Source organism: Aethalodelphis obliquidens, unplaced genomic scaffold (genome assembly GCF_003676395.1).
Source record: "Aethalodelphis obliquidens isolate GAN/ISIS:26980383/991018 unplaced genomic scaffold, ASM367639v1 scaffold26, whole genome shotgun sequence".
Classification (NCBI taxonomy): Eukaryota; Metazoa; Chordata; class Mammalia; order Artiodactyla; family Delphinidae; genus Aethalodelphis; species Aethalodelphis obliquidens.
The window spans coordinates 2180252-2193759 of record NW_020837970.1 but is presented as its reverse complement, the minus strand read 5'-3'; the positions used below and the strand labels follow the sequence as shown (position 1 = coordinate 2193759).

The 13508-nt window shown below is 37.7% G+C and overlaps 1 protein-coding gene across 1 annotated transcript in view; it reads right to left on the bottom strand.

The window, feature by feature from the left end:
• LOC113629025 (protein unc-13 homolog C) overlaps nucleotides 1-13508 on the bottom strand; it is a 340801-nt gene that overhangs the window by 78561 nt on the left and 248732 nt on the right. The window lies entirely within an intron of this gene.

Here is a 13508-nt window from a genome sequence, read left to right as displayed (position 1 = left end):
GGAGCTGTGAAGGAGGAAAGGTTTCCACACACTAGGAAGCCCCTTCGCAGGCGGAGACTGCGGGAGGCGCAGCGGGGAGCTTCGGAGCCGCGGAGGAGAGCACAGCAACAGGGGTGCGGAGGGAAAAGCGGGTAGATTCCCGCACAGAGGATCAGTGCCGACCAGCACTCACCAGCCCGAGAGGCTTGTCTGCCCACCCGCCGGGGCGGGCGGGGCTGCGAGCTGAGGCTCAGGCTTTGGTCAGACTGCAGGGAGACAGGAGTTGGCGGCGTGAACACAGCCTGAAGGGGTTAGTGCATCACGGCTAGCCAGGAGGGAGTCTGGGAAAAGGTCTGGAGCTGCCGAAGAGGCAAGAGACTTTTTCTTCCCTCTTTGTTTCCTGGTGCGCGAAGAGAGGGGTTTAAGAGCGCTGTTTAAAGGAACTCCAGAGAAGGGCGCGAGCCGCGGCTAAAAGCACGGACCCCAGAGACGGGCATGAGACGCTAAGGCTGCTGCTGCCGCCACCAAGAAGCCTGTGTGCGAGCACAGGTCACTATCCACACCCTGCTTCCACGGAGCCTGTGCAGCCCGCCACTGCCAGCTTCCCGGGATCCAGGGACAACTTCCCCGGGAGAACACACGGTGGGCCTCAGGCTGGTGCAACGTCACGCTGGCCTCTGCCGCCGCAGGCCTGCCCCGCACGCCGTGCCCCTCTCTCCCTCAGCCTGAGTGCGCCAGAGCCCCCGAATCAGCAGCTCCTTTAACCCCGTCCTGTCTGAGCATAAAGCACGCCCTCCAGCGACCTACGTGCAGAGGTGGGGCCAAATACAAAGCTGAGCCCCTGTGACCTGTGAGAACAAAGAAGAGAAAGGGAAATCTCTCCCAGCAGCCTCAGAAACAGCAGATTAAAGCTCCACAATCAACTTGATGTACCCTGCATCTGTGGAGTACCTGAATAGACAAGGAATGATCCCAAATTGAGGAGGTGGACTTCGAGAGCAAGATCTATGATTTTTTCCCCTTTTCCTCTTTTTGTGAATGTGCATCTGTATGCTTCTGTGTGAGATCTTGTCTGTATAGCTTTGCTTCCACCATTTGTCCTAGGGTTCTATCCGTCCATTTTTAAAAAAATTTTTTATTAATAATTAATTTTAATTTTAATAACTTTACTATACTTTATTATATTTTACTGTATCTTCTTTCTTTCCTTTTTCCTTCCTTCCCTCCTTCCTTCCTTCCTCCCTCTCTCCCTCCTTTCTTTCCCTCTTGCCTTCTTTCCTTCTTTTCTTCTTTCTTCCTTCCTTCCCTCCCTCCCTCCCTTCTTCCTTCCTTCTTCTACTAATTCTCCCTACTTTTTCTCCCTTTTACTCTGAGCCGTGTGGATGAAAGGCTCTTGGTGCTCCAGCCAGGAGTCAGGGCTCTGCCTCTGACGTGGGAGAGCCAACGTCAGGACACTGGTCAACAAGAGACCTCCCAGCTCCACATAATATCAAACGGCGAAAATCTCCCAGAGAACTCCATCTTAACACCAGCACACAGCCTCACTCAACGACCAGCTAGCTACAGTGCTGGACAACCTATGCCAAACAACTAGCAAGACAGGAACACAACCCCACCCATTAGCGGAGAGGCTGCCTAAAATCATAATAAGTCCACAGACACCCCAAAACACACCACCAGACGTGGACCTGCCCACTAGAGAGACAAGATCCAGCCTCATCCACCACAACACAGGCACTAGTCCCCTCCACCAGGAATCCTACACAACCCACTGAACCAACCTTAGACACTGGAGACAAACATCAAAAACAACGGGAACTACGAACCTGCAGCCTACAAAAAGGAGACCCCAAACACAGTAAGATAAGCAAAATGAGAAGAGAGAAAAACACACAGCAGATGAAGGAGCAAGATTAAAATGCACCAGACCTAACAAATGAAGAGGAAATAGGCAGTCTACCTGAAAAAGAATTCAGAATAATGATAGTAAAGATGATCCAAAATCTTGGAAATAGAATGCACAAAACGCAAGAAACATTTAACAAGGACCTAGAAGAAATAAAGATGAAACAAGCAACGATGAATAACACAATAAATGAAAAGAAAAATACTCTAGATGGGATCAATAGCAGAATAACTGAGGCAGAAGAACGCATAAGTGACCTGGAAGATAAAATAGTGGAAATAACTACTGCAGAGCAGAATAAAGAAAAAAGAATGAAAAGAACTGAGGACAGTCTCAGAGACCTCTGGGACAACACTAAATGCACCAACATTCGAATTATAAGGGTTCCAGAAGAAGAAGAGAAAAAGAAAGGGACTGACAAAATATTTGAAGAGCTTATAGTTGAAAACTTCCCTAATATGGGAAAGGAAATAGTTAATCAAATCCAGGAAGCACAGAGAATCCCATACAGGATAAATCCAAGGAGAAATACGCCAAGACACATATTAATCAAACTGTCAAAAATTAAATACGAAGAAAGCATATTAAAAGCAGCAAGGGAAAAACAAAAATAACACACAAGGGAATCCCCATAAGGTTAACAGCTGATCTCGCAGCAGAAACTCTGCAAGCCAGAAGGGAGTGGTGGGACATACTGAAAGTGATGAAGGAGAAAAACCTGCAACCAAGATTACTCTACCCGGAAAGGATCTCATTCAGATTTGATGGAGAAATTAAAACCTTTACAGACAAGCAAAAACTGAGAGAGTTCAGCACCACCAAACCAGCTTTACAACAAATGCTAAAGGAACTTCTCTAGGCAAGAAACACAAGAGAAGGAAAAGACCTATAATAACGAACCCAAAACAATTTAGAAAATGGGAATAGGAACATACATATTGATAATTACCTTAAATGTAAATTACCTTAAATGGACTAAATGCTCCCTCCAAAAGACACAGATTGGCTGAATGGATACAAAAACAAGACCCATATGTATGCTGTCTACAACAGACCCACTTCAGACCTAGAGACGCATACAGACTGAAAGTAAGGGGATGGAAAAAGATATTCCATGCAAATGGAAACCAAAAGAAAGCTGGAGTAGCAATTCTCATATCAGACAAAATAGACTTGAAAATAAAGACTATTAGAAGAGACAAAGGAGGACACTACATAATGATCAAGGGATCAATCCAAGAAGAAGATATAACAATTGTAAATATTTATGCACCCAACATAGGAGCACCTCAATACATAAGGCAAATACTAACAGCCATAAAAGGGGAAATCGACAGTAACACATTCATAGGAGGGGACTTTAACACCCCACTTTCACCAATGGACAGATCATCCAAAATGAAAATAAATAAGGAAACACAAGCTTTAAAGGATACATAAAACAAGATGGACTTAATTGATATTTATAGGACACTCCATCCAAACACAACAGAATACACATTATTCTCAAGTGCTCATGGAACATTCTGCACGATAGATCATATCTTGGGTCACAAATCAAGCCTTGGTAAATTTAAGAAAATTGAAATTGTATCAAGTATCTTTTCCGACCACAACGCCATGAGACTAGATATCAATTACAGGAAAAGATCTGTAAAAAATACAAACACATGGAGGCTATACAATACACTACTTAATAATGAAGTGATCACTGAAGAAATCAAAGAGGAAATCAAAACATACCTAGAAACAAATGACAATGGAGACACAATGACCCAAAACCTATGGGATGCAGCAAAAGCAGTTCTAAGAGGGAAGTTTATCGCAATACAAGCCCACCTTAAGAAGCAGGAAACATCTCGAATAAACAACCTAACCTTGCACCTCAAGCGATTACAGAAAGAACAAAAAAAACCCAAAGTTAGCAGAAGGAAAGAAATCATAAAAATCAGATCAGAAATAAATGAAAAAGAAATGAAGGAAGCAATAGCAAAGATCAATAAAACTAAAAGCTGGTTCTTTGAGAAGAGAAACAAAATAGATAAACCATTAGCCAGACTCATCAAGAGAAAAAGGGAGAAGACTCGAATCAATAGAATTAGAAATGAAAAAGGAGAAGTAACAACTGACACTGCAGAAATACAAAAGATCATGAGAGATTACTACAAGCAACTCTATGCCAATAAAATGGACAATCTGGAAGAAATGGAAAAATTCTTAGAAATGCACAACCTGCCAAGACTGAATCAGGAAGAAATAGAAAATATGAACAGACCAATCACAAGCACTGAAATTGAAACTGTGATTAAAAATCTTCCAACAAACAAAAGCCCAAGACCAGATGGCTTCACAGGCGAATTCTATCAAACATTTAGAGAGCTAACACCTATCCTTCTCAAACTCTTCCAAAATATAGCAGAGGGAGGAACACTCCCAAACTCCTTCTACGAGGCCACCATCACCTTGATACCACAACCAGACAAGGATGTCACAAAGAAAGTAAACTACAGGCCAATATCACTGATGAACATAGATGCAAAAATCCTCAACAAAATACTAGCAAACAGAATCCAACAGCACATTAAGAGGATCATACACCATGATCAAGTGGGGTTTATTCCAGGAATGCAAGGATTCTTCAATATACGCAAATCTATCAATGTGATAAACCATACTAACAAATTGAAGGAGAAAAACCATATGATCATCTCAATAGATGCAGAGAAAGCTTTTGACAAAATTCAACACCCATTTATGATAAAAACCCTGCAGAAAGTAGGCATAGAGGGAACTTTCCTAAACATAATAAAGGCCATATATGACAAGCCCACAGCCAACATCATCCTCCATGGTGAAAACCTGAAAGCATTACCACTAAGATCAGGAACAAGACAAGGTGGCCCACTCTCACCACTCTTATTCAACATAGTTTTGGACGTTTTACCACAGCAATGAGAGAAGAAAGGAAATAAAAGGAATCCAAATCAGAAAAGAAAAAGTAAAGCTGTCACTGTTTGCGGATGACATGATAATATAAATAGAGAATCCTAAAGATGCTACCAGAAAACTACGAGAGCTAATCAATGAATTTGGTAAAGTAGCAGGATACAAAATTAATGCACAGAAATCTCTGGCATTCCTAAATACTAATGATGAAAAATCTGAAAGTGAAATCAAGAAAACACTCCCATTTATCACTGCAACAAAAAGAATAAAATATCTAGGAATAAACCTAACTAAGGAGACAAAAGACCTGTATGCAGAAAATTATAGGACACTGATGAAAGAAATTAAAGATGATACAAATAGATGGAGAGATATACCATGTTCTTGGATTGGAAGAATCAACATTGTGAAAATGACTCTACTACCCAAAGCAATCTACAGATTCAATGCAATCCCTATCAAACTACCACTGGCATTTTCCACAGAACTAGAACTAAAAATTTCACAGTTTGTATGGAAACACAAAAGACCCCGAATAGCCAAAGCAATCTTGAGAACGAAAAACGGAGCTGGAGGAATCAGGCTCCCTGACCTCAGACTATACTACAAAGCTACAGTAATCAATACTGTATGGTACTGGCACAAACCCAGAAAGATAGATCAATGGAACAGGATAGAAAGCCCAGAGATAAACCCACGCACATATGGTCACCTTATCTTTGATAAAGGTGGGAGGAATGTACAGTGGAGAAAGGACAGCCTCTTCAATAAGTGGTGCTGGGAAAACTGGACAGGTATATGTAAAAGTATGAGATTAGATCACTCCCTAACACCATACACAAAAATAAGCTCAAAATGGATTAAAGACCTAAATGTAAGGCTAGAAACTATCAAACTCTTAGAGGAAAACAGAGGCAGAACACTCTATGACATAAACCACAGCAAGATCCTTTTTGACCTACCTCCTAGAGAAATTGAAATAAAAACAAAAATAAACAAATGGGACCTAATGAAACTTAAAAGCTTTTCCACAGCAAAGGAAACCACAAACAAGATGAAAAGACAACCCTCAGAATGGAAGAAAATATTTGCAAATGAAGCAACTGACAAAGGATTAATTTCCAAAATTTACAAGCAGCTCATGCAGCTCAATATCAAAAAAACAAACAACTCAATCCAAAAATGGGCAGAAGACCTAAATAGACATTTCTCCAAAAAAGATATACAGACTACCAACAAACACATGAAAAATGCTCAACATCATTAAACATTAGAGAAATGCAAATCAAAACTACAATGAGATATCATGTCACACCAGTCAGAATGGCCATCATCAAAAACTAGAAACAATAAATGCTGGAGAGGGTGTGGAGAAAAGGGAACACTCTTGTACTGCTGGTGGGAATGTGAATTGGTTCATCCACTATGGAGAACAGTATGGAGGTTCCTTAAAAAACTACAAATAGAACTACCATATGACCCAGCAATCCCACTACTGGGCATATACACTGAGAAAACCAAAATTCAAAGAGTCATGTACCAAAATGTTCATTGCAGCTCTATTTACAATAGCCCGGAGATGGAAACAACCTAAGTGCCCATCATCGGATGAATGGATACAGAAGATGTGGCACATATATACAATGGAACATTACTCAAACATATAAAGAAACAAAATTGAGCTATTTGTAATGAGGTGGATAGACCTAGAGTCTGTCATACAGAGTGAAGTAAGTCAGAAAGAGAAAGACAAATATCGTATGCTAACACATATATATGGAATTTAAGAAAAAAAAATGTCATGAAGAACCTAGGGGTAAGACAGGAATAAAGACACAGACCTACTGGAGAACAGACTTGAGGATATGGGGAGGGGGAAGGGTGAGCTGTGACAGGGCAAGAGAGAGGCATGGACATATATACACTAACAAACGTAAGGTAGATAGCTAGTGGGAAGCAGCCGCATGGCACAGTGATACCGGCTCGGTGCTTTGTGACCACCTGGAGGGGTGGGATAGGGAGGGTCGGAGGGAGGGAGACGCAAGAGGGAAGAGATATGGGAACATATGTATATGTATAACTGATTCACTTTGTTATAAAGCAGAAACTAACACACCATTGTAAAGCAGTTATACTCCAATAAAGATGTTAAAAAAAAAAAAATACGGGCACCCAAAGAAGCTATTGGCATTAATTGACAAGCCATGGAGCAAGGGTATAAAAAATAAACAAAAACAAGCTTCATTTACATTGCACTTTTATCCATAGGCCTAGCAGTCCTAGCAATAGAGGCAGTACAGAGTATTTCCGTGAAAGTTAGTACTTAGGACCAAAATGTGGATTTCATTCACTTGTGTAACATATCTACTGATTATCTACTGTGAACCAGGTACTATGCTGCATACTGAAAGTACAGCAAAGAAGAAACCAGAGCATTTCTGGAATTTTGGAATTTATAATGTAGTGAGGAGAGGCAGACAATAAAAACCCCTCAATATAATGCGAAGTAGTGTAAGTGTTCTGGAAAAATAAAATGCAGGGTAAGGGCGCAGATGAGCTGAGCGTACATTTTCTTCAATTGGGCGCTAAGGGAAGATCTCTAATGAGGCGACATGAAAGCAGAACTGAATGAAGTCAGAGAGCAAACCATGCAGCCATCTTCTGGAAGTGCATTTCAGGTAGAAAACATAGCAAGTGAAGTAGCCCTCGAGCCAAAGAGTGTCCTTGACAAGTTCAAGGAGATGCAAGGAAGCCAGTGTGGCTGAAGCAGAGTGAGTGATTGAGAGTGGTGAGAGCTGATTTCAGAGAGAAGCTAGGGTCAGGTCACATAGGATCTTGAATTCTGTGATAAGGACCTCTCCTCCTAAGAGTTATGGAATAACGCTGGAGGTTTTTGGTCTCATTTTACATTGGTAAAACATCACTTTGGTTGCTGTCTGGGGAACAGATTACAGGGATCTAAAAGTGGAAGCAGCAGTGTATAGAGGAGCCACTGCAGTAGAATGAACAATGGACAGACTTGGCTGTTTGGACTTGGGTGGTAACAGTGATGACTGTGGTAGATGTCGTGCAGCATAAAGTCTAATCCTGGTTCTGTGTCTTTCCACCATATAACCTTGCCTCTTACCTCTTCTCTGCCTAGATAAGCTTTCTAAGAACAGATAACACAACAGATAAGATAAATGTTTGATTCCTCACACCGCCTTGTCTGCTCAGACAAGGATAAGATAAATGGATAGATGGATGGATAAAAGAATGTAAAGGTTGTATCCAGTTCTTTTGCCATCTCTATTCCTTCATTTTCTCCTCAGTTTTGCTGAGAATAGACCAGGTCATCAATCGAACTGATTGAGGACATGTTTAACATTGGACATGGTGTAAAAGTTTGCTGGTGTACAGCTTCCCATGGGGAAAAGCCACTGGTGTGTCTTAAAAGACCTAATTTTCTGCCTTAAAATAAAAAGCCCTGTGTATATCCATAAACTTTTTATTAAGAATTATCAATAAAATATAAAGTTTTATTCCATATACACAGCTCATAAAAAATGCTCATAATCAGTTTTATGTATTTCTCAGGTTATAACATATATTGCAAAATCATTGCTTGTAGCTTCTTCTTAAAAGAGTTAAATCTTTATGGGTTTCATTTCTTTTAGTTTCCTGTACACTTTCTCATCACTTATTTAAATGTAACCTGTAGTTGAGATTCTGTTTTAGGATAAAATTGATTTCTATCAATTATTTACAACTTATAAAAAAAATAGGGATTTATCTTTTTGGTAGATTTCAACTAAGTCATTTTCTCTTTGCTTTATGAGTTGCAATCATCTGTTTATTACTTATAAAGGAAATGGAACTAACAGATAAGTCATGAACAGTTAAAAAATGCTTCACAATTTATATTTTAGCCACAAGTGATTAAAATATCCTAAATGCTTGATTACTTTTAATTTTATTATTGGTGGTAATGGTTATTTTTTAAACTTCATTAATAATTTCCTTGGGAATTCTCACTTTAAAAAAAGACAATGGCCTTAAACATGTGAAAAATGCATAACTTCGTTCATACTTAAAGAAATGAAAATTTAATGAGATGGTAGTTATCTATCAAATTGCTAAAGTAGAAAATACAGTGTTCTGCTTTTTAGGGAAAAGTTAGCAATATATTTCAAAATTTTAAATGTGCGTATCTTTTGGCAATTCCACTTCTAAAATTTCCTGTCTAAATATACTTGCACATGTAAACAAAAAATATATGTACAGTTATTTATATTAGCAAAGTATTAAAAATAGTCTAAATATTTATTGATATAAGAAGAATTAAGTATGTTTTATACAACCATTCTATTGAAAACAATATAACTGTAATAGAGAATGAGGTAGATCTAAATGTATTTACATAGTACAAACTTCAAGTTATATTGTTAAGTAAAATAGCAAGGTGAAGAAGAGTATGGATAATATATTACCACTTATGTAGAAAAGAAAAAAGATACATGCATACATACATGTGTACGCTTAGAATATTTCTGGAAATACAAAAGAAACTGGAAACAGTGGTTAACTTGTCAGGTAACAAAAAGAAACTTTTCACAGAATATTTTTTGTACTGTTTTAACCATGTACCTGTATTTTCAAAAACTAGTAACTTATTTAAAAAATACAACTAGAAAAAGTAAAGAGCAAAATAGACAATTTAGGAAAATAAATCAGTACTTAAAGCCTAGCTTAATAAAATCCTCTAGGATGCAGGGATAATTCTTAGAGAAGAAAATTAGAGAATAAATGATTGATACAGTAGTCAGAGAGACTTCTATAACTAGAGAGGAGAGATCCAACATAAGGAGAAAAAAAAAGTTAAACAAATGGAACAGAATCAATAATAAGATGCATAATTAAAGAGAACAATCTTTTAGTGGGAGAGAGAGGAAAGCAAGTATGAAGTTAAGAAATTCTCTACTAGTGAAGAGATACTCACGTCTAGGTACTAATGAATAATAAATAATCAATAAAAATAAATAATAAAACATCTGCCAAAATGTTTGAAAGACAAAATAAAGGAAAAAAATCTTTTAGGCTTATAAACAGAAAAGCAAGTATATAAAATTATTTAAAGCATGCTGACCTGTGATCCTCTCATTCCCTAGAGGCTATGGGATAACAAAACAACATCTACAGAGTCGTGAGAGGAAAATTTGCAGTGGACCGAAGAATTTTATATACTCATTTGTTTTTGGCATGAAAGCAAAGTACATACAGCTGAACTGGCTCTACTAATCAACATGCAAAGATGTGGAGGGATTGGTTCCTTCTTTCATGAAGCATGTAGATAAACCATAAAAGTGATACATCTTATCATGAATCATTTTTCGTTACAGAAATAAATCTATTTACTGGACACAAGGAGTTCTTTTGTTCTAGCCTCTCTCCCCCTCAGGCCAGACTTGTACCAGATTCAGAAGTCTAATTAAATAGGAATTACAATTTTTATTAAAGGATAAAACAGCCACCATCTATGCCAAGAAAAATGACTGAATGAAAAGATCCAAAAGGTTATTATGGGTACCTCTGGATAACTCTTCTCCCCTATGTACTTGTATTTAAATAAGAATGATTTTTCATGTTTATTCTGGAAATGAAGATACATATTCACTGAAAAATATTCAAACAATACAGAAAAGTTCAGAGAAAAATATCAATTACCATAAATCCCATGATTCACAGATATGTTGTTAAACTGTGCCTGATTACCCTTCAGGATAACACTGTATGAATTTATGTATCTAAAATATATGTGTGCATACAATTTGTATAAATGCTTTATGTTCTATAACCCACTCCTTTCACTCAACAGTCTTTCATGCCAATAAAATTAATGTCATCATTTAATATGGTTTTTAAAAACTATTCTTTGTGTATTCTTGGGCATACACTTCTACATATTTCTGTTATATTCTCCAGATTGGTCTGAGCTTAGAGAATAAAAGATCTTTCTATTGCATCATACGACTTCATCAAGGGGGTTGATACACAAAAAGTGAGTTTCAGGTGGATTGTAGATCTAAAATAGAAAGGTAAACAATAAAGCTTTTAGAAGAAAATGTAAGAGATTATTTTCATAATCTTGGGTAGGCAAAGATTAATTAAAGAGGACAAAAACAGTACTACTAATAAAGGAGGTTATTGATAAATTGCACTGTTTAAACTTAGAACCTCTATTTTTCAAAAGAAATCATTAAATGACATGTTAAAAAGGCCATACTACCCAAAGCAATCTACAGGTTTAATACAATCCCTATCAAAATACCATGACATTTTTCACAGAACTAGAACAAATAATCCTAAATTCATATGAAACCACAAAAGACTCAGAATAGCCAAAGCAATCTTGAGAAAAAAAGAACAAAGCTGGAGGTATCACACTTTGAGACTTCAGAAGATACCACAAAACTACAGTAATCTAAACAGCCTGGTACTGGCACAAAAACAGATACACAGATCAGTGGAACAGGATACAAAGCCCAGAAATAAGCCCACACACCTATGGTCAATTAATCTACAACAAAGGAGGCAAGAATATATTATGGAGAAAGGACAGTCTCTTTAACAAGTGGTGCTGGGAAAACTGGACAACTACATGTAAAACAGTGAGATTAGAACATTTCCTCACATCATAAAGAAAAATAAACTCAAAATGCATTTACAAAATAAAAACAAGCAAAAGGCAAACAAAAATAAAGAAAATAAGTAGAATATTTCTATAACATGAAGACGAGAAACCATAAAGCTCCTAGAAGAGAACATAGGCAGAACACACTTTGACATAAATTGTAGCAATATTTTATTGGCTCTGTCTTCTAAGGCAAAAGATAAAAGCAAAGGTACATAAATGGAACCTAAGTAAACTTAAAGCTTTTGCACAGCAAGGGGAACCACTGACAAAAATGAAAAAATCTACTGAATGGGAGAAAATATTTGCTAATGATATGACTAACAAGGGGTTGATATACAAAATATATAAAAAGCTCATACAACTCAACATCAAAACAAAACAACAACAAAAAACACCAAACCACACAATCAAAAAATGGGTAGAGGACCTGAATAGACATTTTTCAAAGGAGACATACAGATAGCCAACAGGCACATGAAAAGCTGCTCAACTATGCTAATTATTATAGAAATGCAAATAAAAACAAGGTACCACGTCTCATCTGTCTCATCTATCTCATCTATCATCAAAAAGTCTACAGGGCTTCACTGGTGGCACAGTGGTTGAGAGTCCGCCTGCTGATGCAGGGGACATGGGTTCGTGCCCCTGTCCGGGAAGATCCCACATGCCACGGAGCGGCTAGGTCCGTGAGCCATGGCCGCTGAGCCTGTGCGTCCGGAGCCTGTGCTCCACGATGGGAGAGGCCACAACAGTGAGAGGCCCACGTACCGCAAAAAAAAAAGTCTACAAATAAAAAATGTCGGTGAGGATGTTGAGAAAAGGGAACCCTTGTACATTGTTGGTGGGAATGTAAATTAGTGCAGCCACTATGGAACAGTATGAAGCTTCCTCAAAAAACTAAAACTAGAACTACCATATGATCCAGCAATCCCACTCCTGGGCATATATTCAGAGAAGATGAAAACTCTAATTCAGAAAGATACATGCACCCCACGTTCTTAGCAGCATTTTTACAATAGCCAAGACATAGAAGCAACCCAAGTGCCCATCAACAGACAAACAGATAAAGAAGATGTGGTATATATATACAATATAATATTTCTCAGCTATAAAAAGAATGGAATTCTGCTATTTGCAGCAACATAGATGAACCTAGAAAATACTATGCTTAGTAAAATAAGTCACATACACGTGGAACCTAAAAAAATAATACAAGTGAATGTATATGCAAAACAGAAAAAGACTCACAAATTTAGAAAACAAACTAGTGGTTACCCAAAGGAAGAGGGAAGCGGGGAGAGGCATATTAGAGGTATGCGATTAAGAGATACAAACTACTATAAAATAGATAAGCAACAAGGATATATTGTACAGCACAGGGAATTATAGCCATTATCTTGTAATAACTTTTAATGAAGTATAATCTGTGAAAATACTGAATCACTAAGCTGTATACCTGAAACTAATATAATATTGTAAATCAACTATATAAAGACATTATTAAGAGAATAAAAAAGCAAGTCATAGACTGAGAAAATATTTGCAATACAAATATCCCATAAAAGGCTAATATCTACAATATATAAAGAGCTTAAAATTTTTAAGAAAATGTCAGAGAGCTCAATTAAAAAAATGGACAAAAGATTGAAAAGGTAGCTCACAAAAGAAATAACTAAATGGCCAAAAACCTTATGAAGAAGTATTTCACTTTCTTAGTCATCGGGAAAGCAGAAATTAAACTACAATTTTAATTATCATTACACATCTATCAAAATGGCTAGAATGAAAAAGACAGGCAATAGCAAGTTGGTGGAGATGTGGAGCAATTGGAACTTGTATACACTGTTGATGGGCCAGGTAACTGGTATAATCACTTTGGAAAACTAGTTTGTAATATCTACTAAACTGAACATATGCATCTCTATGACTTAGTAAGTCCACTCCTTGGATATATCCATGACAGATATGTGTACATATATATCCGCTGAAACGTGAATAAGAACA